We start from the raw sequence: 26,779 nt of genomic DNA on the forward strand, positions 1-26,779 counted from the left end.
TCTGGCCGGCAGTAGTTTTCATTTCAGCAGGAGCCCAGCACTCACTGCCAGCAATCACAGAGTCCTCGTTTCCATTTCCCCCACTTCACGTCACTCTTGTCCTATTTTGTCATCAGAGAGTCTCAAGTTTGGATAGTAGTGGCGGGAAAAAGTTTACCAACTTCGAATCAAATCTTTTAGCAATAAATGCACTTTTTGTTGCCGGACGAGGGGCAACAAAGCCACAAATTGCCAAACTATTGGATTTTACTAACAAAAAAATTCGATAATGCTGTCCTCAGTGTCCCTTTAAAAACCATAGAAAAAATTTCGACGACACTTAAGGCGGCGGTACCACGTTAGCGGCGGTCAGCAGCCGTTTTTCATCACGTTTGTGTGAGTGGTGTGGCTCATTCGTTTGAGCTAGAAAAATGATATTGAGCGCATTGTAAAGATAATTGTATCATCTTTGCGGTGGTATGTGTCGCTAAAAGCTATTCATGTTAGTACGATAGCAGTGAGCAAAAGAGCGAGGGGCACAAAACGATATTTTTGCTCGACTTGCCTGCGTTGGACCGGATTTTTACGAAAACTACTGCTCCGAAAACAAAACTGCTTCTGCAGCTTTTAGATGAAGTGTGACTCGAGAACCTTGCGTCAAGTTATTGAGTTATATTGGGTAGTTATTTAGAACTGGTGCCATAAATAAGTGTGAAATTTAAAAGAATGACGCATTAATAACTCCTAGTCCAATTCATAAATCACAAACATATTTAGCAGGATTGTAGATAGTACCCATGTTGTTAATTCTTGAAAATTTCATTGAGCTACATGTCATAATTTTTTAGTTTTCATTGTTCAAAGTTGGTCGTAACCTAGAAACTGCGCTTTTTTGATCTGAGTTTTAGAAGCAAGTAAATGTCGTATAAGGAACAAATTCGGCACACGAAATATTTAGGAAATATTCGAAATCCTCTCGAGGCGGCATTTCGCTATGACAAACAGAACGGTAGTAGTGTGCCATTCAATTGCGCCATTTTTTGTGCGCCGTAACCTCCGCAAAATACATCCAGCGCGAAAGATCGCTGCTATATTCCAGGCTTTTTTGACAGGAACTGAAGTCGCTGGTCTTAATACTACCAGTGATGTAAATTTTGGTATGATAAACGACTCATGTTAGCTCGCACTCGCCCCCTTTATTGGTCGACGGGGCTGCTGCATTTGAATCTCGCGGGCGTTTTGACTCAACAATGGAGTTCCGCCGGTCAACGACAGTGGCTCTGTCAAACATTTTGAAGCAAGACTTACGAGACAGACGACTGACTTCGCTGAAACCTCTCCTGCCTTTCGGTCGTTTCTTCGGCTGCTCAGCAGGCTGTCATCGGCGTATCGTGCTGTTTTGCTTGTTGTTTTTTTACTGTGCTTTTGTATTTATGTGCAGCGCCGTTTTTTATCACGTTATCTTGCCAGTTTTTTTGTGTGTAAAAGTGTCAAATGGGGAATCGGCGGCGATACCTTCAGCGCAAAAGGTCGACGATGACAAAGCTTCGTACGCGCATGGCTGATGTCAGGGCCAAACGCTGGTGAGCCATTTGGACCGCAATTTTGTTATTAGTATGTGCATTGAAGTCCCAACTGTACCTGTGTCGCTTGCATGAGCTGCCTCGTAGTGTGTGTTATCGAGTGCGGTTTTTCATGAACGCGTGTGCAAGATTACCAGTGTCACGGCACTGTGACATTTCGTAAGGCGAGAGCAGAAATCTGCTGCATAATTCTTTGTTCCTTAGCTGGGGTCCTGTAGAAGTGGCTCTAAATTGGAGAGTTGAGGGTTAAAAGTCACAGAGGGCATTGAGGGATATTTTATGTATATGACGACTCTCGTCCTGAGCATGCGCACGTCGCGGGTTGGATCCCAGATGTGGCAGATGGAATTGTTTTCTTCACTCCGCTCTGAAGTAAGTCTATAAACTGTTGGCATTTCTAAAAAATATACTACAGCTTATACAAGGCGATAAAATAACCTGCTGATTCTGCATTGCGCAAAACATTTCACGTTTGCGTTTTGCATTCCTCCTGAGCTCGTTAGGAGCTCGCAGTGCGTGGAAGCGGCAGTTTACGTTTTGGGGGGATGGACACCTTTCTATGCGAGTGGCATTTGGCAGCTTATGTGTAGATTATGATGAGGGAGGGGCAAAGCCTGATAAAAAATCGTACAAGCGCACTGCGAGCCGTAGCTACTGCAGATACCTTAGTACCGGTGATAAACTAGTTCTTAGCACTTGAAATTTTTTGCTGAGGAGGTTCAATTTTCTTCATTCATGCACCTAGCACGCGCCTATGATGCTGATTATCTTCTAGTTTCGTGCTAGGAGGCCGGTGCTTTCAAAGAAATATAATTGTGCTCGTGAAATTCACTGCATAACTGTGGCTAGAGAAATGCGCTAGTCAGTGCATGCTTCTGTTTCGTATTCACTGCAAGTAAATTTTTCTTCTCCTACTTCGCTGCAAGAATAAATTGTGAAGTACAATTTAGGGATGTCGAAGAAGCCCCACTTCTCATTTTTTTATTGTCTGTAGTGTTGAAAAACGGGCCAGAGGGCAAAACTTGTGATGAAAGTGATGGATGTTCAAGTGCCCCAGATGAAAACTGTGCTCTGTGCATTATCCAGTGTACTTCCTTTACCACAGTGAGAACCATGCCAACCATGTTATCAAGACGTCGGTCTGCCTTGACTATGTTGTGTGTGGTTCTAGAAAACAGGAAGTGTTAGCAGTGTAATGAGTGACAGGGACTCGTCAGGCAAAAGTGAATTGCCTTTTGTCCTGTCCCTCACACCAAACTTGTCTGAATAAAGACTTCAATCATTCAAATCAAACCAATAAAATTAGGAACCTGTATCACCTGTATCAATATGTTTCTAATTGATTTTCAAATATAACCGTTGAGATCCCTGCTATATGAAACAGTGTGTTTTCATTTTTTTCCGCTTTATATTTTCAAAAATGTGGGGCTTTTATATGTGCGTTGCAACGGCACTGTTGAGTTATTTCTTTTTCCCAAGTATAGCTTAGTTGGACATGTTGTACTTCTTATGCCTGCCCATTACTTTCCTTTCTTCTGTTCTATAGCTGCGTCTTTCCTTTTGCTACTAGCCCGCTTGTGGCGTTCACTTTCCTTGGAAGCACCGTATCAATATACACTTTCAAATGATATTCAACCTCACAGCTCACATTTTTCTGCTTGTTTGTAATGGATACAGCCTTCTGCTGGTAAGCTTTTTCTTAGTGAACTGGTGGTGACATCAAAACAAGCAGTGTATCATTGTTCCAGCAGCTTTGTATCACCCTGTATGGCGTAAGCAGAATATGTTTCTATCGTGCTCAGCAGGCTTTTATTTTAACATATCTGCTCTCATTGTTACAGTGGCAGCAAATTACTTAGATGTATGTAAGGACTTTTCAGTCCACTTGCTATGTTTATGCACATATTTTCTTTCCTTTTTTCGTTACTGCCCTCACATTTTTGTATGACGGGAGGTAAGCATATGTCTTTGTGTGTTACTGAAACACAAAGTCAATGGAAAGTAACTGCAATGGTTGAGCAGTAAAGAACAACCTAATACCCACTTTTGAGCACTGACATTTCCTGTCACTTCCTGAAAATAGACTCACATATGACATTGGTATGGACTTGTTTGCTTGCAGGCAGCCACCATGATGTGTGGGGGAGTTGTGCAAGGCATCTGAACGTGCTTAGCAGATGTTGCAATAAAATGGTCCTGTTTTTATAAGGAACACGCGTTTGTCTTTTGAAAATGCACATCAATGGAAGTGAATGAAGCCTTCTGCTTCTGCCTCTACCAGTGGCGAAGTGCATGTGTGGACAGTGCGATTTCACTAGCATTGTAGTGAATGCAAAGCATGCCCCCAAAATTATATGTCAATCACACACTGCAAGAAAAAAAGAATGCACGGATAACATTCTTGAAAGGTATATGGGAGCGTAGCTGGTGATATGTATGCGCACAATGCAGCAAAAACAATGCCAGCATCTCTTGCCATTGTTTGCACTGCATGAAATACCAGTACTTTCCCTCAGCGGTGTGCAAACCACGGATACCGAAATCGTTAGAAATGCAATCAGTTCTCAGTCTCGGCTACAGGGTATTATGTTTCAAAACTAGCTCTTGTAAATGGCGCGGTTTCCGGAAGAGCTGCTCCGCAATAGTACAGCGACATTTGCTGCGCATGGCGCTGCACGAATGCGCGTGTAGCGTCTAGATAGGAGTAGGTGAGTTGCATAAATATGGAAGTCTGCTATGGTGGGCTTGCTGCTCGCACCGCTGGCACTTCCTCTATGTGCACGTGCCAATCTGCTCGCGGGTGCTCAAAAGGGGTGGTGTCCCTCATTGTTAGTCATGGCTGGAATTCCGCTCCGGTCAAGAATGGAGAAAATTGTGCTGCGGGCGTGCGGGGCAGCTTGGTGCATGCGAGTGAGAGGGTAGCTTGCGGAACGGGCGAGCGTAGTGTATGTGTGTGTGTGAGAGAGAGAGCGCGGTCGCCCTCTCCCGAAGTGCGCGCCTCACGTGTCAGGTCGCCGGCAACGCGAGGCTGCTGATACTTTTTGCGGTCCTTCCCACTGGCTGTATCGCCTCGCGTAATGGAAATACAAGCAGGTGGGAAGGTATTCCCTCTTTCCCTCTCTCTCTACCCTTTGTTTTCTCCTTCACTCATCTCGCTTTCCATTTCCATCCCCCAGCCCCAGCTCAGGTGCTTCTAGACATGATAGCAGATGCCGGGGCTGGCAAGAATCCTTTTACCTTCTTTTTCATTTACAAAAAAAGCCACTTACTACTACTACTCAGGATAGTTCCGTGAACACAAGGGGCCGAGAGCTTCCGGTGAAATTTCTTGGAAACCGGTATGAAGTCCTTTGGCTGCGTGGTCTGTGGATGACATTGGTGAAAACATTTCGTCTAAGAGCTATTTTTCAGCAGATTTCGAAGCCCACTCACCAACACCATCAAGGACTTCAGGATAATTCAGCAAGGTTATGTGGGAAGCAGGTTTTACATCGCAAATTGTTTTTTGACCTGGTTTACAAAGCGGGGAACATAAAATGACGTTAGTGTCGATCTGTATTCACAAATTAGAAGAAAGACGATAAATATTTTCAAAATGGTGCTCGTCTACCTGATAAACATTTACGACCAGATTTTCATTACCGTGGTTATGAAAAAAACCTAATTGGAAGGGGCCAGAACTCTACATTTTACCAGATCTGACGAACGCTTCAGCCTCTTGCTCAGGACGGTTCCTCATGCTTGTTTACAAAAAAGCATACAGCAGCAGCATGCTTGCATTGTCTTCGCATTCCGGCCTTGAAATAGCATTTGCCACAGCGGTTGCTTTTGTGTGCATGGTCATGAAACGTGAAAAAAATCTGCCATAATTTACACACACATCTATTTTCCTCAATATTTCATGAAATTCTAAGATATTACGGGAGTAGGCATTGCTCTGGCTGAATGTAACTTCTAAGTCAAAATGTTTGCTTGCAAATAAAGTGTTCCCGCATGCACGGCAATCTCTTCAGCTTCGCATATCTGTTTAGAGGCACTTTATTTTATGCTCGCATATTGTGTTTATTATTATTAGCGCAAAACGTAACAAAACCCCATTGTATTGGCCTCTAATTTCAAGTTGATTCACTTAGGACACACACTTCCCCATTGAGGTAACAGCGTTTTCATTGACAATCTGCTCCACTGAGTGCACGTGAACAATTAGCAATTTTCGCTCCTTCAACTTGGCAGAAAAAAAATGTTTTCACTATTTTCTGGGATACCATCTTAGGCTCTACATTTTTCTCACCTGAAAAAGAAAAAAAACGCGACTGCGCATACAGAGTTGCAGGCAGGCCAACACGTGCAAAGAAAACTGGCTTCCTTCAAGACACACGTCATCAACGCACGTGTTTCTGGTCCGATGGGCAAAACATGCGCCGTACCGAGAAGGCTCACACTGGGAGAAGAAAGGCTGCCAGGCGTTTCGAATTAGGGAACAAAGCTGGTGGGGGAGTGCTCGGCACCTGAAAAACCGGTTCAGAACCGAAAGTCGACGATTTTGCCCATCGGGGCACACCTTTTTGACATCACACTGTTTACATCAGGGAGAGGTCTATTATGAGGCACCGGCCGGATTCACTGGCGCCTGGAGCGCGCTCCTGCCACCCGGCCTAAGTCATTCAGCGCAAGCGTTTCCCCTCTTCTATCCTGTGAGGGCCGGCGAGGCGTCTCGAATCGGGGTAGAAAGGCGGCGAAGGAGCCCTCGGGACCAACAACACCTGCTCAGAACCAAAAGTTGTCAGTTCTGCCAACCGGGCCACAACTTTTTGACGTCACAGTTCTGCGAAGGCGATTGACATGCGGCCGTTCTAATCCAAGGTTCTTCTGCAGCCAAGGCCAGGCTAGAAAGAGGAGACAGACCTGTGTGCCTCTGCTGCGGGGAGTGGGTACAAGTTGTCAGGGCGCACCCGCCCTGGGCGCAGTGGGGTTTGTAATAAAAAATCTTTAGCGCGGCACCCAACCCTTGCTCTAGCCGTCGTGGTGAAGCGGTGCGTTGCGCGTTTCTTTCCAGGAACGACGCTTGCTCCGTCAACAACTGCGAGGGGTTGACGCGGAGCACGGTACAGCAGAGCACGGCTGCTGAGACTACACACTCGCCTTGCCGGACCAAGTGTAGTGTGTTCGCCAAACTCACTGCTGGGCAAATGCGTTTTGTTACGAGGCTTTTGTCGCAAGCTTTCTGGCACGGGGTTTTTGACACACGAGGTTTATGTAGTACGGGACATACACTGCAAGGGCGTTTGTCACGCAGGGCTAACAAGGCAGAGCTTTGGAAACGGGTGTTCTGCACTCGAATCAATCATGCTGTATCAGCAGGAGGTATGTTACAATTTCCGATTAGCGGCTTGGAAGACGTCCTTTTAGTGCGAGTGTAAAGCGTGTCACAAGCAAGATGGAGATGCGCGATTGTTGTCAGTGCACCACCTGGAGCTTCTGGCGGAAGTAATCGCCTAACGCGAACCGCACAGAATGGCCTTCTCCCAAAGGACGGTAGGCAGCAAGTAGTGAGCTACTTCGAAGACGACGACCTATGGCTTCTTCATGGTGGTAAAAAAGACGGATTTGTGGTGATGACCACCCAAACCTACAACAAAGGGCGGCCTTTTTGTTTTAGGTTGGGGCTGTCGTCTCCACGAATCGTCGTTTATCAGCATAAAAAAGTCATAGGTCATCGTCTTCCAAGTAGCTTACAACTACTCCCTGCCTACCGTCCTTTTGGGAGAAAGCCAGTCTATGACAGCCCCAAACTATACAACAAAAAGGAGCTAGTGCGCTCCATATCCTTACACAGGCCTATCGTTATGGTGTTCACTCTGCAGGCTTGTCTGCTCACCTGAACGAAGTTTTTCTATAGCGCGGATTCGTTGTGATGACAGCCCCAACCTCCAACAAAAAGGGGTCCCTATAGGATGTATTGTTACCGAAAGCAATTCATGTCAACCGCAAACTAGCCGTGTTCTTCCCTTCGCCACCAAGGATGTGACAGATGTGACACCTTTTTTGAGAAAGCAGACGGACGTTGGGTTTTTATTTTTTATTGATGTTGAAGGTTTATTATAGTCTGTGCCACGCGCAGAACTGCCTGAGGCAGTATACGCGAGTGTACTGATTTCAATGGGGCTACATCGTTTCAAATTTTAGCAGGTATTAGTGTGCAAAGATTCTTGTGCTTAGCTCCACTGTTGTTTCGTTTGGAACAAACATGTTTGTTCCTGGTGTTGCACCAGTGCTATGCAATATATTTTTATCTTCCATTGACCGTGCCTTAGCACCTTCTGCTGACGACGGCTCTGTCCTGCGAATATGTAGATGTGTTGACGAGGTAACCGCACCTTGACGCATGCTAGCACTTTATAAGGAATCTTATCCCTGCTTAGACAACTAGAGAAAAGCCTTGCTTTTACACAGCCTGAAAAATATTGCGGCCAGGTATGGCGTGCCTGTTGTTTTCTCAGCCACGAGACAGCTCAGCGGTTTGTGCACACGTAATGGGCGAGGAAAAAAGCACCAGTGCGAAAAGAGGCATGGTGAATGCTTTGCGGATTGTGCAGTTGGTGTGGTATATGAAATTCGCTGCATGAGAGCACTCAAAATCGCCAGAAAAGGGAACTGGATCTAATTTACCTCTTCACTGCGCAGAGTGGAAATCGGAGCCGGCGCTTGACAGTGTCAAGGTTCTTGGCAGGAGTCGCGAATAAGACAGCACGCGAGGTTCTTTGGGGCTTTTCTCATTGCAAAGAAAGGAGCCACATGTTGTAGTGATTGTTCTGCTGCATTATATGTTTTTCCTAATCACCAGGCCTTGATAGTAAATGACTTCTAATAAAGAAGTCCTTTCTGCGTGTTGTGGATTTATTGCTATGCGCTGAAAGCGTTCTGTCGCTTTTGTTGTTCTTTTTGCCGATTTATTGTATATCACTGTATTTTGCAATGATTTTCTGACGCTGCTTCTGCAAAGATACTTTTGTACAATAAGCAGGAAACCGGAACTTGGAGATCGACGGTCAGATTGAAGATGCTGAAGTCGTTGCAAACTGTGATTCCACGAAGGAGGGTTGATGTGATAGCAGTTGTGCGCGGATCGTGTGGCTGAGTGCCCTGTATATATTTGAGCCCCAGGCTTGCGAATAAACAATTGGTAGTCCAGCCACTTTATTGTCAGTTTCTCTTTTCCGGTTTTTATATTTTTGGATGGTTATTTATTTCTCATAATAAAGAGTTTTAGTTGCTGCAGTTTTTGTGTTACGCAGGAGTGCTGAAGCGGGCACAGCTCTCATCATGAGAAATTAGTTGCTAAGTTGAGCTTTGCGTTTCGAGTAGACATGTAGTATGCAGTCTTCCTCGACTAGTCTGGCTTCCAGGACTATTGAGGATTTGAGGGCTCTAGAAGGCTCGTTTGTGGCGACCCTGTATCCCGGTAGCCGATCATCGTGCACATCGTACAAAAAAATGAGGGTGCCAACAGGGGTGCCCTAACAGTGCTCATTTCTTCAGAAGGCATCAACTGGAGGGTACTGACAAACTATGCCCCTCGTGTGCCTCTGGAGTGGATGCCATTAACAAATTTTCTGGGCAAGTGGCTTATCACGCTTTTGTCACGTGAATAACCTTTATAACAACTATAGTCAGGTGTGGCTGAAGAAGCAGGTTCGACATCCGTGCGCGTGGTTGGTAGATGATATTTTTTCAAAATGTTGATATGATCTCTTTAGACTTATGCCTTCGCTCCACTGTTGTTTCTTTTGGAACAGACATGTTTCTTCAGAAAAATAGTTGCCGCTACGGATATCGAGTATGCTGCTGTGCCGGCCCGATGGCTCGCACTTGACATTAGAGACTCCGGCGTACCGCGTGTCGCTGCCAAGGCGCAGGGGTTAGCGCATCAGGTGACTGCAACACTTCGCGAAAAAGTAAAAAAAGAAAACCGTACTGCCAGTTGGCGTATTTATTTCTCGCTTCCTGGGTATTTTTTCGCGCAGTTTTTTGAACACGATCGACGAAATAAGTGTTACTGCAAAATTTGCAGTTGGGCCCTTGAGGCCTCTTACTCAAGCGCTTTTTTGAACGTACTATCACGATCAAAAGAAATGCGGTCAGAGTGCAGGTCGAGCTGAGTATTCGAAAGAGCAACTTTTGAGAAGGAAAACCGAGACTCCTCTACTCTCTTCCTCGATTTTTTTTTTCACATTCCCTCAAAATGCGGACTGAACTCATGTATCCACGGGACGAATGCCGTGTTGGCTGACGCTCTGATAACCGGTGCCGTTGCGCAGTTTCCACAGCTATTCTAAAAGATTTTTTTTTTCAGCGAGAGAGCTACCGGGCGCTCCGTGTTAGGAGCACAGGGAACGCTGTGAGTAGCGAGACAGGAGGCGGCCAGAGATGATTATCCTAGGGCGAAGACACGATCTTGCACCCCTGCCTCGCGCTATGGCTCATCGGTTGAGAAGCGCTGTCTTGAAACACCGCCATATATTTCGCATCGGCTCCTGGACAATGCAGACCACTGGGAGGCCAGATCTGCGAATTTCCGCTACCTATCGCCGAAATTCACTAATTGTGCAAGGATCGATTCGCCCCAGACCTCAGCGTGAGGACAAAATGTTTTCTTATGCTAGAGCAAACACGAAACAGAGCAAACGAAACAGAGCAGCAGAAGCGATTTCAGTTGAAAAGTGACGTGAAAGCAAAAGTCCACTGATTTTTGCGGACATCAGCTAGAGGACTACCACGGTGCGTATAGCTCTGACTTCTCGCATTCCCTGGACTGGAGAAAAAATGAGCCTTTTACAATACAAATTTACTACACAAACAGTGCCAGTACAAAAAGATGGGAGGGGGGGGGGGTAGTGCAATATCCACATTCGATCGCTTATTTTCTAGACAGATGCTGCCGCATGCTCACATCCGTGTTCACAAGACAGCAGGGAACTAGAACTGTTGGAATTATCACAATTTCGTGCTGATCACTAACGATATCACAAAAGCAGGAACGTTGCCTCGTGTGGCAACAAAATGCAGTTCCAATAAATGGATGGAAATGCTATGCTAAGGCTACAGTAGGTAGAAACTCGACGCGATTGTAATGAGTACTTATTAGCTCTTGCCAGCTATGTCCCGCAGTCTCCAGTCGAAGTTTCACAGCCAGTGTTTCCTTTTCGTTTTTCTAACCTTGGTGGTGGTAGTAGTTTATTTGAAAATAAAATGTGAACGAAAAGAATGTTGCTGGCTGCGGCCGTAAGCACTTTCGGGATTTTTGTGATCATGCATGGATGCGCGGGCGGAAAAAAAGAAAATCAGCATTACTTGCAACGTATCTCAACGTCACAGACTATCTCTCCCAAGCTATTATCGGGAACGGGTGGGAGATGAAGGGGGCTAACACACTGTGATATTGCTTTCTTTTCCTCTCCGCAGCTACGGACCCAACGAGTTGAACGCAATATGTTTGTACCATTCTGATATGCCTTATTCTGCCCATTTTCTCTTATTTACTGTTACCATATCAGCTGTCTCTTAGAATTCTACATAGCACTGGCAGCGTGTGAGTAAACAATAAAAACACTCGCCATGCTTCGAAATCTTGGGTTGATGTTTCGCTGCAGGTGTTTTTCCTGGAATTGCGAAATAAACGTTTGCATGGTGAACGGGAATCAATAGCACACAAGCTACGCGCCACGCGCCTTTGACCGCAGAAAGGGCTGTGACAACACACATGGCAACCGCCCTTTGAAACCAAGAGGTCATCTACTATTCCGCTGCATCCATTTCGACATCATCCATAGTTTTACGAAGGCCATAGCCCATAGATGTCTTGTGGCCCTTTGTTATGGATGCCAGTGGAACCTACGAAGCTTTATTTTGTAATATTGCTTGCCGTGGCTGCCGCTGCTAGTCATCAAAATATTGGTCAGGGTCGCGAGAAAAGAATAACTATAAAACGCGTACAACTCTGGAAAAAAATGGAAACAAAATATAATTTCTGTAAATGTCAAAGACTTCGTGTTCAGGAAAGTAAAAAAAGCGCTAAATTCTACACAAAACACACAGAAAGACGGACAGGACGGGCGCTGCGTCCAACTGAACACAATGTCACATCAACTAGCCCCGCAAAAGCTCGCATTCGAAATAGTGCCTCCTAAAAAAAAATCGCCAGGCACCATGGCAGGGCCGCCAAGGGGTGCGTAGGGGCGAAAGAAGCAGTATGGGTGTGCCAATGGCCAAACACGTTCGAGCGCGGTCGTCATTGTCGTGGCGTTTATCCCCCCTCCGTGACTAACCGCCTCCTTCTGCCACAACGCGAGGGAGAGGAGGTCAAGGTAACGCAGAGAGGAGGACCAGACCGTCTCGGAGGAGCGCTTTTTCGCTTCCACGGACAAGTGGAGCCGCCCTGGTGGTTGAACTAACGTCTTGTCCAAGATGGCCGCCGTGGTACCCCCGCCTTAAGCTGTCGCATAAGAGTACACGTGACAGTGCCTTTTCCTCCTTTTTTCCTCTTTGTATTCCTTTATCACTTCTCACGATTTATTAATCTACAATCACATTACTGATCATGGTCATTCATCAATTACTATCACAATTACCTACCACATTACTGATTACCAATCAGAAATCACAATTACCTATCACCAATCATTATCTAGGTTACACTGTATGACGTAATATGCCACCTCATACTCATAAATACACATCTACACAACACATTTGTTTCATTACAATGAAGCACCATAACACCGCCTTTTCATTCCGTGCAATTTCTGATGCCTAATTAGCATGCTTATATTTCGTTCTATTTTTTTAATTAATATAACGTCAGTACACACCCCAAACACACATTACTAAATCATACACACCAAAACACGTTAACTAGTTCCCCTTCATGGCCTATGTGTTGCGTGCCCACCTGGTACGCAGAGGGCCTGGGTTCAAACCCCCAGTGACTGCTACTTTCTTCTGATGATTTACTTCTATATTTTGATTTTTCTATATTCTCAAATTTTTTCTGACTTACACAGGACAACGGCCGCCTTACATAGTCATGTAAAAGCACCACAAACAAACATGGTAAAAAAAAGGTGCACACACATCACACATGCAACAGAATGTGTGCTGTGTGAACCTTCATTCTGGCCTTGCTTGTATGCACTGTACCTTCTTAAACTTTACAATAATCACAATGTTAAATTACACAACACAGCACATGGAAGAGATAGTGTCTTACACTACTTCACAGAACTTTATAGCCATATGCACAGCGAACAAACTCAAGGGTATTCTGACTACTCCCAGAAGGCAGGGCAGAACAGGCTTCAAAGCAGGCAGGTCAGCAGCTGCACAGATGGCAGATGACACAAAGAACAGGCACGACGTTGCATGCGAAAGGCAGTACTGGCACACCGAGCTGAACAAAAGATGGGAGAAGGTGCAGGTCAGAGGCAAGGCACTGCTCAGCCAGGAATAAAACGCAGCTGGCACAATAAAGAAAAACTTTCCAGTGTGGTCGCATCTCTTCCTTATGGCAGAGTAGGCAGAGAAAAACTTGGGCAAAAAAGATGCTATGACAAAAACAAGCTGAATGGCAAATGAAGTACAGAATTAGACGCGCATTATTCGATGCAAAATTGTGGTCATATTTTTGCATTCCAGTGGTTTTTAAAGGTTACTCAAAGCAGCTAAAATACTGTTTACTTATTTCCGATGGTTTCATTTATGATGGCGCTACGATACAGGGGGTTAAAATGCATTCAGACGACTTGCATGATGGACTTGGTTCAATGAGCATGCTAACATGGCCAAGGTGCTCTTGGTGACTCTACAAAGGGAATTATACAGTGCACCATACATTATGCTACTATTGGTGCTAAGCTACAGGTGACTACAACTTGTGTCTCAGAGCTGTAAGAGTCACAGTTCCAAATAGTACGCTTTTTAGGCTAAAAGTTGTGGGGATACACATGAATCCCCTGCCCCATTGTAACGGCCGCACGTAATTATCACGCGATGCTATGCGCGCGCCGTTCGGGAGGTTTTGCGAGGGAGGGCACTCACGCCACCCCCCGCTTCCTTTCGCTCCCCGCCGCGACGACTTTCCCTCTTTCCCCTTTCACAACGGAGAGACCTCCTCTCCACAGCCCGGGAGAAGCCGTGTTGCTTCCGAGGCTCGATTGTCTTCTGGCGGGAGCCGTGCACACGCACGGATCAGAGATCTGCCACGGAGACCGCTGCCCTTATCGCCCGGCCATTGCGTGTGACTTGACCGCCGCGGGTCGTGAGCGAGGAACCACGCGAGGTAAGCGGAACCTTCTTCCCCACATTTTTGCGTGCGTTCTTTCCTTTGTGTTTTTCACCCCCGTACGCGAGCGGAACCCTCTCCCTCGTTACGGCGGTTGTATTGTTGCTGCTGCATTGTATTGCTCGGGAGCAATAAACGCTCCTCCGAGTAGCATACTCGTGTTTGTCCCCTCTGGCCCAAACCCGCCGTGGTTGCGACTCACCGCACCGCGGGTTGGGGGTCACAGCTCTGACTGCTAGGGCTGGCACGCTGGTGCTAGAGAGCGACAACTGCTTCTAGCCCTTTGAGCGTTACTACAAGAATAACCCCCATATTCTTGGCGCCCAACGTGGGGCCAGAGGTGTGACAAACCGAGTGTCTGTGTGACCGACTGCCGACATACAGACTAGCCATGACGGCGAGCGGGATTGACATCCAGTCCCTGCTGTGGTTGTCCAATACGGCTTCTCAGCAGCAACATCCTGGTCACGGCACTCATTTGGCTGAGACGCCTAGGCGAGCCGTCCGGACGCCTAGCGCAATGGGCGCTATTCCTTCAGCATTACGACTTTACCGTGCGCTACAGGAGGGGCAAGAACAACGTGGTGGCGGACGCACATTCGCGCGCACCCGTTGACGGCTTGGGAAGTAACAACACTGCCCACTCCGCCGTGCCCGACAGCCAGAGCAGCGCGACTGCCACGAAGCTCACACAACGCCCCGAGGGAAGGGACACCCCGCCTTCCCAGGGCGAAAGCGTGAACCACTTGGAAGGCATCAGTTCCGTGGTGAGCATTTTCAGCAGAAGGGAGCTATTGGAGGCACAGCGGGAGGATCCATTTTGCCAAAAAGTGTTCGACGGGCTCAGGGAGCCGGGCGGCGCGGCCGCAGCGCACATGGAGGCAACTGGTATTGTTGTCCGTGCGGGGCGCTCGAACACAGCTGGTAATGCTGTGAGCGCGATGGATTCCTATCTGCTCGACTCCGATGGCATCCTGCTGAGACATATCCCCTCCGAGACGGATACACACGAGTCCTTCAGGGTGGTGATTCCACGCACGTTGAGAGGAGCACTTCTACGCTACTTTCATGACACGTGCATCGCTGGGCATGCGAGTGGCCCTAAGACTTACCTCAAGTTGTGCCGCCTCGCTACCTGGCCTGGCATGAAGCGGGATGCGATACGCTACGCCCGCTCGTGCGATGTGTGCCAAATGGTCAAGCCACGTGGTGGATGCCCACCTGGGCTCATGCAGCCGATCAATAGCCAGGTTCCTTGGCAAATTGTGGCTTGTGACGTCATGCGACCTTACCCCAGGACCCTCCCCCGCCAGCAGGCAGCCGCACCGAGACGCAAGGCTCGACAACAGAGCCCGGCGCCTCGTTACAACTTGCGCCCACGGCAGAACCAACTCTGACCAACGCGCAGGGAGTAATTTCTCCTGCTTAATATGGACGGAACACCCCTTCCATATTTCGCACCATGGCTTCTGGAGCAAGCACACGCTTTCTCGTCGGAAAAGACCGAGAGGGGTTAGACTAGCTCAAAAAAAAAAGTGTAAATCTGGAAAGTAACTAGAAAGAAAAGACGGCCTTGCAGCCGCAGGCCAGCCTTCACAGCGTGCCCGGAGGAGAGCCAGCGGACGCCGCAACGACCGTTGCTGCTTCGAACATCGAGAGCCAGGCCGTTTGGAGGGCGGCCGCATTCCAAAACCAAGAGCCCGCTGTCACCACCGAGCAACCATGCCGAAAAACAGCTTCCGGTCGGCCGCGGGACGAGCGGGCGAGAATTCGGAGCGACCGGGGCCTATGTCTACCATGACGAAAACTGCAGCAGAGAAGCTGCCTTGGAGTTTCCCGTGTCCCCGCGGCAGCGGCTTCGCCCACGAGAGAAGCTTGGTGTCCCGCTGGGCCCGCCTCGCAAGTCCTCCGCGGCAGAGGGAAAATGGGTCGGCGCGCGTTTGCCACCCCCATCGAGAGGAAAAGAGGGCGAGCCAAGAGCGAGCGGTTCGACCAGCTGAGTGGAGGCCTGCTGAACGCTATACAATGGGATGACACGGTGCGTAATTGCCCTGAGCCTGCCTGCCGCCCGCGCGTCCCGGCAAAGCTGCCCTGGCCGACTCACGGCACCTGCGGTCATCGACCCCCTTCAATCCTGGGCTCCACGGTCGTCCATAGCGGTCGTCTACACTGCCTTCCTGCCCTGGCGTCCACGGCCTTCAACGACGGCACTGCTGGCTGTGAGCTGAATCTTTTCTTTATTGGTTTTTAAAGTTAAACGGTGTTTCGCCGGCCCCACTCGGTACACCCTTCGGTGAACGCGGTCTCTTTTCGGCCGTAGGGCAGTTTTAAGGAGGGGGGGATGTGGGGATACACATGAATCCTCTGCCCCATTGTAACGGCCGCGCGTAATTATCACACGATGCTATGCGCGCGCCGTTCGGGAGGTTTTGCGAGGGAGGGCACTCACGCCACCCCCGCTTCCTTTCGCTCCCCGCCGCGCCGCCGCCGCGGAGACTTTCCCTCTTTCCCCTTTCAAAACGGAGAGACCTCCTCTCCACAGCCCGGGAGAAGCCGCGTTGCTTCCGAGGCTCGCTTGTCTTCTGGTGGGAGCCGTGCACACGCACGGATCAGAGATCTGCCACGGAGACCGCTGCCCTTATCGCCCGGCCATCGCGTGTGACTTGACCGCCGCGGGCCGTGAGCGAGGAACCACGCGAGGTGAGCGGAACCTTCTTCCCCCACATTTTTGCGTGCGTTCTTTCCTTTGTGTTTTTCACCCCCGTACGCGAGCGGAACACTCTCCCTCGTTACGGCGGTTGTATTGTTGCTGCTGCATTGTATTGCTCGGGAGCAATAAACACTCCTCCGAGTAGCATACTCGTGTTTGTCCCCTCTGGCCCGAACCCGCCGTGGTTGCGACTCACTGCACCGCGGGTTGGGGGTCACAGCTCTGACTGCTAGGGCTGGCACGCTGGTGCTAGAGAGTGACAACTGCTTCTAGCCCTTTGAGCGTTACTACAAGAATAACCCCCCTAAAGTCAACTGCAGATGTTCACTAGTGGCTGAGACTGCAACAGATGAAATTAACTTGAGGCCAACACATTGGATTCATGCAAATCAGCACACACACACGCCACTCAGCTGCAAACTGCATTGCAGTGTAGCATTGAGCCCTCTACTGCAAAATCCCAAAGATTTAGCTGTTTCAAAAAACAACCTACACAAAAGCACGCCTGCTAGAGTATAAAACAGTTAAAAAAATCAATTATCTGAAACTAAAACCAAAGCTTTAGCTTTTGGCAACTTTGTTACCAATTAGTATTAGTCACTTGCATCTGTACTAAGCAGAAGTCATTACCTGGGTCTGTTACAAGTTAGCTCAATTTATTGTCTTTCTGCAACCTTTGACCTGTTCAACAACTTCGCCGAATCTTTTGGCTTACGCTACAAGAGCTATACCAGTAGCAGCACCATATGTGACCTCACATCTGCTGCAGCTGAATGACGTGCACAGTGAAAAGAGAAAATAAAACACTGCACTCAACTCTTAAAATCGAACTCCGAGGAAAACTGGCATTTCACCCTCAGCCTGGCAATGCATCTACTGAACCACAGACAGAAACAAGATCTGCAGTTTCCTCAGGCTGCTTATCTAAACAGTGGCCAGCTTACCAGAAAAATCATAATGCAAAGGCCTTGACTATAGCTTGCCCAGCTCATAGTGACAGCATTTGCCAGGTGGCATTAAGAACAGAAAGCCTACAGCTGATCCAAGTCATGAGCGAGCAAGAGCACTATACGAGGCAGAGGGGCACAGTAATGCGTCCAAATACCTTGCCATGGGCCACTGTTTCAGGAAGCTACTCAATTTTCAAAAAGATTCCTGCTCGCACGAGAGATGCATTTTGAAACGGAAAGTTTTCATTACTGAAGCTGACGGACAGTTCACGCAGTCAGCATCTCGTCACAGAGCAAATGCACCAACCAACTTTACCAGCCACAAGTGCCACTCTATACAGCTCTGAGCTTCCTGTTAGCCTAGTGCAGCTGCCAGTGGAAAGGGAGGCGGGAGATGTCCGCCGTCAGTGGCACTTACTCGCAGGTCTTTCGGATAGAAGAGGACGGAGACGAGGCACCTGAAGTGTTCACCGCACCCGCGGAACAGAAAAGTGAGACAGCAAAAGAGAGGGCGCAAAGGAAGAGCACAGTGAAGACAACAGCCTTAGAGAAAGAGCCAGTGAAAACACAGTCCAGAGCTTGCAACGGCTGCTCAGTTTGACTGATGCCTCCAAAGAACAATGAAGATTGCTCTGGTGACCCGGCTCCCTAAACCTGTCCAATCAGCCCTTGATCACGTTGTTTGCATTTTCTGACAATTTAGAGCTAATGGATGCACAACACGTGTGTTGCTGTGTTGTGTTGGGTTTAATGGCTTATAGGCAGCTAGGGCGATCATGCACCAACACAAGTTATAGGAAAGGTTTTCAGAATTTTATAAAAATGTGAAAACCGACCGATGGTGTAGAGGGCCTAAAACTTTAGTTCATACTTGTTAGTAATGAGAAAGGAAAGGAACTTTAAAAATGACTCTCAGTGGAAACTTTAAAGAGGGTCAGGTAACCTCAGCGACCATCTTTGCCAGGGCGAGGATGTCGAGGCTCCCAACACATCAAATAAAACATCTCAGCCTTCCTCTCAGGAACGAGAACATGGCTGAGGCGTATTGCCATATACAGCAAGGCGTAGGGTCAGGATTAGAGTTTTTCATGGAGACGTGCTTCCCTTAAAAAGCTAAACAGTTGGGATATCAATAAGTGCATCTTGACCTAAAATCAATGCTGGGTGAAGAGCAATGTGTTCTTTGTGGCATGGAGTAAAATGCTTTTTCCTCAATGATTCAAGTTCTGTGCATGAGAATAAGATGTGGTTTACTGTAACTTCATCTCCACATTTCTCACAAATGGGTTTGTCTTCTTTTTGTTAGCCGGAAGTTGTGTGTAAGGTGTTTATGTCCAATACGAAGACGGCATAAAATTACTTCTATAAAATGTTCCTGGTGAGTCCAAGTTTTCCATTCACCCAGTAAAGGCCTTGCCAAATGGAGTTTGTTATTTACTTCACTGTCCCAGGCTTCCTGCCATTTAGCCTTGAGATTACTGTGTATTAATTTCATGCAGTCTCTATGGGGTATGTTGACTTTCTTGATTTCATGCCTGCGACCTTGTGCAGCACATTTGTCGGCTCTTTCATTACTGTATATTCCAATATGGCTTGCAATCCAGCAGAATTTTATTTTATGTCCGTGTTGTGACTTTTTCTACATTGTGTAACATTTTTCTAACTAACTGTTCGACTGCATTTCTGCAGTGTAATGCCGTGAGCACCCTAACTGAATCACTGGTAGATTATGCTGTCTTAAATGCTGTTATTATTCTGCCTAGAGCTGTAGAGACTGCATAACATTTGGCAGCAAAAATGGATGCACAGTTAGGAAGCCTTACTATTTTTTGCCAGTTTCATTTTACAGCCATGCTACAGACATATTCAGCTGTTTTTGAGCCATCAGTGTAAAATTCTATGTAGTTCACATATTTTTCTTGTAGTCCCAGTATTCCTGTAATATATGCTGCAGTGTTGTTTTTTTTCGGAAGTTTGTTAACGTGAAGTCACACACAGTGGGAAGGCTGTACCATGGGGGCCGTGGGTCGTGTCTTTCGGAGACATCAGGAAGGCTGTCCAGGATTTCCAAGATTTGGCAACTATCTTCAAACAAAGAAGCAGAGGTCTGATCGATTGCAGTTTACTCTTGACTAGTGTTCGGCAAGTGCACTTCGTAACAATTGAAAAGCAAACACATTTTGGTAGAGATCTTTGTTTTCAGCACATTCGCCCTCGTGAGCATTGTTCTTCCATCTGCTGGGGATGGTTTATTTGTTTCTACATAAAGGCTACTTATGGGAGATGTCCTCTACGCTCCGGTTGAAAGACGAAGACCTAAGTTGTGAACGGGTCCAGTCATTTCAAGTATGACAGCCTGGCTGAACCATACACTACGGTTCCATAATCTATCTAAACAGGAGCACACCAGACAGCGACAAATGTGTAAAAAGCAAGTTCTATCAGAACCCCAGCATTTTTGTGAAAGTACCTTGAGTATGTTGAGGCTTTGAGGTGCTTTCTTCTTCAGTTTTTTTATGTGAGGTAGGCATGTGAGCTTTCTGTCAAATGTTGTGCCCAAGAACTTGTTTTCCTGTTTTACTGGTGGCAAAACTTTATTCAGGTACAGGTTAGGGTCCGTGCATAAGCCTCATTTGAGCAAGAACAGCACAGTTACCGGTTTTTGTGGGGAAAACAAATCCATTTCTATCTGCCCAATTAGCTAATTCATTTATGGTCATTTGTATCTGTCTCTCACTTGTTGATATGGTGGAGGACATACAGTAGTTTTCAAAAATACACAGCCCATGGCTTCAGCCGGCGGAGCAGCCGCGGGGCCGCACTGCGGCGCTGCTGTCTCCAACCGGCGCTTGCTGCGAGAGTGCTCCGCGTGACGACAGCCTTCGCCCTCACTCTCGAGCTGTTACGTAATGCGCCTGATAACGACTATGTGCGGTGTTCGCCTGTTTCGCCGCTGGGGCTCGGTTCGAAAGAGGGCGCCTGGATATTCGCGGGTGTCTGCGCGCGCCGTGTGGGTGGGAAAATCGAGTGCCATGGCAAGGTGCTCCCGCTTTGCCACGCTTACTTGCCGCTGCTTTTCAACAAGTATAAGGCTTGCGCAACGCTGAGATACTGCGGTTTGCGGCGGCGAAGCTTTGCTCCTCTCTTCTAATTGCACTTCACACGTATAGTTGTGCCAAAAGCACGGTTTAAAATTTTACACTACATAATATATCACAATCCAACCTAATCTCACATGACCCACTCCTAATTACCCAATTCAATGTAATCCAACCTAATCTCATATAATAGAGCCTTAATCCATTGCGATCCGCCAGAATTCACCGCAGTACGCCCGTAATACAACTGAATCCTAATTCACTGCAATCCAGTAGAATCCACCCCTGTTCCAGAGCAATATGTCATAACCCACCTTGATGCAGCTTTACTTTCCTGATGATGTAGGCAATGCCGATGAGGGCACCCTTCTTTTTGCACCATCTCCCTACACAGACGCGACTGACTTTTCTAATAATGGGCCATTAAAGCGCCTTAAAACTAAATGAAAAAAATTTAAACCGCACTTTTGGCACAACTATACGTGCGAAGTGCAATTAGAACAGAGAAGCAAAGCCTCGCCGCCACAAACCGCAGTCTCTCTGCGCTGCCCGAGCCTATACTTGTTAAAAAGCAGCAGCAAGTGAGCGCGGCAAAGCGAGAGCACCTTGCCATGACACTCGATTTTCGTGCCCACACGCCGCGCGCAGACACCCGCAAATATCCAGGTGCCCTCTTTCGAAGTGAGCCCCAGCGGCAAAACAGGTGAACACCGCAGTCTTTATCAGGCGCGTTACGTAACAGCTCGAGAGTGAGGGCGAAGGCTGTCGTCACACGGGGCACTCTCGCAGCAAGCGCTGGTCGGAGACAGCAGCGCCGTGGTGTGGCCCCTCCATCGGCTGAAGCCGTAGGCTATGTATTTTTGAAAACGACTGCACATACTATTTGCAGGTAATCTAAATAGACTGAATACATGATCGACTTTGGGGTTATTTTTGCTACGGAGTTCATTTTTACTACAAAAAGTGTACTTAGAATACATCCCTGAGGCACACCATTCTCCTGGATGAAAGTAACTGCATCATAGGGTAGTAGCTAGATGTACTTGGAATGAACGGCCTGCTAGAAAGTCGCTCAAAAAGTTCAGTATCTATCCTGCCATGGATGCTTACATCTGCTAGATAGTGGAATATGGCAGACCTCCAAGTGGTGTCGTATGCTTTCTCTATGTCAAAGAAGACTGCAAGACAATGTTGCTTGTGTACGAAAGACTCCCAAACTGTGTTTTCGAGATGGACAGGATGATCTGTGGTGGAGCACATCTTTTTGAAACCACACTGTTGTATGTTGAGAAGCTGATGAGATGGAACGGCAAAGATGAGGCGGATGTTCAAAACACTTCCAAATGATTTTGCTAGGTAGCTGGTTAGTACTATAGGTCTATAGCTACTGGGACTTGATGATTTTCCAGGTTCCAAGAAAGGTACTATGACTGCTTTTTTCCATGCTTTATGTATCTTCCCTGAAAGCCAGATTTCGTAAAAGAATCTGCCTTTTTCACGACGCGACTGCGCATGCACCCATCCCCTGGCGGCGGTGTCGCGAAACATATTGGAAGTGTAAACAAACCGGCTTCCTACGTGGCGGGGTGCTTTGCTGCAGCCTTTCTTATGCCTCCTTATGGCTCCTTCCTTATGGCTCCTTCCTTATGGCTCCTTTCTTATGGCTCCAGGAAGCATGATACACACTCAAAGATTCATATATTCACAGTGAATAATTTATTATCGCATTTTTAGGAGAACGATTTTCGGTTTCGGAACGCCGAGTTGTACAGTGACGTCACAAAGGGGGAAGATCAACTGCTTTGCTTGGTCAGGTTGGTTGGTTTATGGGGTTTAACGTCCCAAAGCGACTAAGGCTATGAGAGACGCCGTAGTGGAGGGCTCCGGCCCACAAAAGTTATGACGCACCTAATGCTGCATCGTCTGGTTTCTCACACACGTGTTGACCAGCGCATGAAAACAAACAACGGCATGGCTAGTCCCAGCAACTCGGATTTTGACGGATCTGATTCCAGTGAGTGAGGACATAGACTTTTTTTTATTGCATGCTAATATCGCCTTCACGGGTTCGCGTGAGGATGCAAAGCACTTTGCAAAATGCCAGTAAGCATCACTGCACCGCTCTACCCAAGCTGCACCCACAACCGATGTCACACTTCGCCGCCGTTCAGCAGTACCTAAGCGCTGCTTGGTATGGTGTAGAAATATCACAAGAAAAAACAAGATCGCCTTGTTATCAGAACTGCCAGCTATACTCGAGCAGCGACAAAGCATGCCTGCTTATCTTGGGAGCTTTCGGCAACGGCACCGCTCGCGGGCGCTCTTGGCGACGAGCTCTGCTGCTGCCTGGCTGCCGTGGTCGTCGCTAGGCCTATAGCCTGTTTCGCAAGCAGCCGGCGCTTAGGAAGTCGCCTGCGCTGCTATAATAAAAGGCCTACTTTTCACATATAGCTTTAGTGTCAACAGCATCATCTCACAATAAAATAATAGTATGGTCAATCTCCTCGACGCCTTCGGCAGCGGAGCTAGCGGGCGCCAGGTGAGCCGGACCCCAACGTCGGGCCAGCGGCAGCTGCGAGGCGGTTGTGACAAGAAATTTGCTCATATCACAGTTGTTACCTCTACCAGCAGCTCAGTATTGGTCAGAGATCCTCAAAAATGACAGCTTTTTCACATTTCTTGTCCCAGGGTTTGTTATTTACGTCAAGAACACTCTTTAGCTCGTTTTTATGACGTCAGCAGACGGGATCCAGGCTGGCCGACTGGCCGGAAAAGCTCGACGTGCTTCACATCCACACAAGAAAATTCAAAACAGCCATGCTACCAGAAAGGATGCTTCCTAGATTCGAGCTACGACAGCATGACTGTGCGAAAAGTGGATCTTTTGGCAACGACACTGCCCGCGGCAACGCCGGGCGACGACATGCGCGCTGGTCCCAGACTGCCCTAGTCGTCACTGGGCCTAGCTGGTTTCGCATCGACTCTGCAGCTGAGGGCACTTCGGGACTAGCCAGTGCTCCGAAATGTGCTCCTCTCGGCACCCCTTTACTGTGAACTTGTCCCATAATGAAAGATACGTTCGATTTCCACGACATCTTCAGCAGCGGAGCTAGCAGACGGCAGGTGAACTGCACCAGGTAGCAGCAGCACAAAAGCGGCTATGGGATGAAATTTGCTTGCATCGCAGTCATCACTCCTACCAAGAACTTTGTATTTGCCAACGATCATCAGAAACGATGCATTTTTGATATTCATATATCCCAGGGCTTGCTATGAACGCAAACAAACAATACTATCGCATTCTTTAGATGCCGGCGGTCGGCACGAAGACTGGCGCAGGCCGCCCGGCTCCAAGGAGTGCGCCCTATGTCATCATGACGCTGCCGCTCTCCGCGCTCGCATTGGCTGCCGCTTTCCGTCGTTGCGTTTGCTGCGAGCGGCCCGCCGTTCACATCTAGCAGGCCGGACGCAGGCGACGAGCTGCGATTGGACGTTGCAACGCTGTTCGCAACGGCGCGCCGCAGATCGCACTCACTTTTCGCACGTGTCCCCGCCTTTAAGCAAGCATAGTTCGGCAATACTTTAACAAAAACTAACCAAGCGAGTGGTGGTTAGCAGCAAATGCGGCTCGCTGGTGCGTCGACTGCGCTCACGCGGCTGTGGCTGTGCCCCGCTCATCATACGTCACTGTATTTTGGTATGACGTCACTAAAACTTTAATTTTTCTACCTACCTTGCGACGTCAACGTTGATGGTGCTAACGATGGGTCTAGATAGTGAGAGTGAGCATTTAGGTAATCTTTGGAACCGAATTAAAATATTTTTTAAACGTTTGTTGTGCCCAACACCTGGCCGTGAGTGCCCTTGCATACATAGGAATCCCATAGCCCGCTTTTTATAGATTCAAAATTTGGTGTCTCCACCCCTTAAGTTATCTCCAAAAGTTTTGCAGCACGCACATCCGTACAGATCCCAGGCGGATGGTGGAACGGAAGAAAAAATAGAGGACACTCGAGGCAAAAATGTGGCCATTTAATCTGTTCCTACATTAAAACACTGCAAACTGGAATCGCACACCAGCAAGCACATAAGAGTTTGCACATTCAATATCGTGACTGTATGCATATCGGCCTCCATGCAACTAAGCTGTGGCATGTTTTGATAAAGCTAAACAGCACTAACACCAATAAATGGGAAATGATTGGGGATATTTCATTGAACATTACGTTCCGAATGTAGCCTTCATCTTTGAAGCGGCGGCCCTTGCTTAGCTGGCGATCATATCGCATGCCGGATGATCGGAGATACTGAAAAATTTGCTATTCGGTGGGCACAGCCGCCTGCCTCGGACTTCGCACCCCGCCATCAGTCAGCCATAGAAATTCTCCAGATACTAGGTGCTGCCCAGGACACGCCATCGTCGACAGATTCCAACAAAACGTGCTCCACAGCGGCACTCAGTCCGGCCGGGTTGGACGCGCAGTATCCTTCCAGTGAGCTTCCAGCATTTTACGCGAGGTGGCAGCACAGGAAAATGAAAAAGGCCGATTCTTGGAGAGCCCCTACAGCAGCCTCAGAAAGATGTACTAGCATAGTGTAGTGTATATTATCTGGGCCTGCAGCTGTCTGTTTACCTGCAGAAAGTGCTCTATTTAGTTCTTGTTTTGTAATTTGTCTGCTACAGTCTTCATTCACGTCTTCTTCTGTAGGAAGCTTTTGCTTTTCTGCTACGGGCTTGTATTTTTGGAATGTATCTGTGTAGTTGAAGGAACTAGAAACAGCAGCGAAATGATTGCCTAATATATTGCCCTGTTCTTCTAAGGTTGTTTGAGTACCTAGGGTTGAAAACAGTGGGAAAGTGAACGGCGAGTAGTAGCAATTAAATTTGCGAACCTGCTCCCACAATTTCTTTAACAGACTGAAGAAACATACTTTCTCCATGAACTTTTCTCCGTGTTTCGATAGATTTAGTGCGCTTTGGCTCCAGCTTTCTCAAAATTGAGTAGGTTCTCTGCCGTAGGGTACCTATGAAAAACATCCCATGCTTTGTTTTGTTTCTTTTTTGCAGCTCTACATTCCCAAGTCCACCATACCTTGTTTTTTCTGTACCAGCCCTGAAGTTTGGGGAATACCTATTGTTGCAGCAGAGATTATGTAAGTAGTGTATTTCCAGCGGCTTGGTCTGGTTGGCATGATATGTGCTGAGGATGATAACTTTAAGACCACAGGCAAATGATCACTTCCCCAGGGGTCATCTAAATTATTTTATATAAAACCATTAAAAACTGAAAGTAATGTGAATGCTTAAAGTGGTTGTGAAAAGAAAATGAAGCTGCCCGGTTTTAATTTTTACTGCTTCCATAAACATTAGACATGCTGATTCCGAAATATTTCGACTCAATATTGAGTCTGTATTTAATAAAGCCCGTTCGAAATCGGTGCCTTTTTGTGCTCATGAAATGACCATGCGCCGCCGTCGGCTGGCACACGCACTACTCGACTACATCATTTTAAGATCTTCAGAAACGTACGGATATCTTCAACTTTCGTTTGCCCTAAAATAATACCTTTATGAGAGATTCAGAAAGTGAAACAAGGTTTTCCAATTATTTGCACGCATAATTGCACTTTGTTAAACTGCAGCGCGTGGTCATACATCAATCACTGACCTGGGACCAGTTTCGGTTCTGCTTCTCCATCCTCCTTGGCTTCAGTATCAGCGGCTCGACATAGCCTTGCTTACGTGAACCTATCTAGGTGGTGTTCCTTGACAGCGGTTGTCTGAGTCAGAGAATCGAGCTGAGCAAGGTCAGCCCATATCGAAGACTCTGTTTACATGAACTCGATACGAACGAGTCAGCTATCGCGGCGCGCATCGGCTCCGCGCTTCTCTTCTTTGCTGCAGAAAAATATATTCAAGAAGCGTGAAGAGGGTTAGGCATAATTTGCAGATGGGGCTGCGAGTCAACCCACCCCTTGCGATAGAGATGAAGACTCGAGTCCACGACCGGGTTCGGAGGTTCACGGTCGGGGCTCCCGCAGGCAGAGGTGTCGCGGGCTGTCGGCATGACTGCTACTTGCCGGGCGCGCGATGTGCCGTTGCGAGCGGCGTAACGATGGCT

The 26,779-nt window shown here is 47.7% G+C and overlaps 1 protein-coding gene across 13 annotated transcripts in view; it reads right to left on the reverse strand.

Annotated features, from left to right (window-relative positions):
- LOC149355532 (uncharacterized) overlaps positions 1-26,779 on the reverse strand; it is a 68,583-nt gene that overhangs the window by 13,398 nt on the left and 28,406 nt on the right. For 2 of the 13 annotated variants that reach the window (XM_089583852.1, XM_089583846.1), the window contains exon 7: positions 4,832-4,925. The exons of 7 other annotated variants lie outside the window; for them this stretch is intronic. The gene's annotated coding sequence lies outside the window, so the exon portion shown is untranslated. Of the gene's footprint in view, positions 1-4,831; positions 4,926-7,345; positions 13,009-26,779 lie in introns of those variants that run through there. 4 more of the 13 variants (XM_089583855.1, XM_089583850.1, XM_089583854.1 and 1 more) reach the window with 2 other exon arrangements.

The sequence above is a fragment of the Amblyomma mixtum genome, chromosome 3 (genome assembly GCF_055824585.1).
Source record: "Amblyomma mixtum isolate Tamu chromosome 3, ASM5582458v1, whole genome shotgun sequence".
Classification (NCBI taxonomy): Eukaryota; Metazoa; Arthropoda; class Arachnida; order Ixodida; family Ixodidae; genus Amblyomma; species Amblyomma mixtum.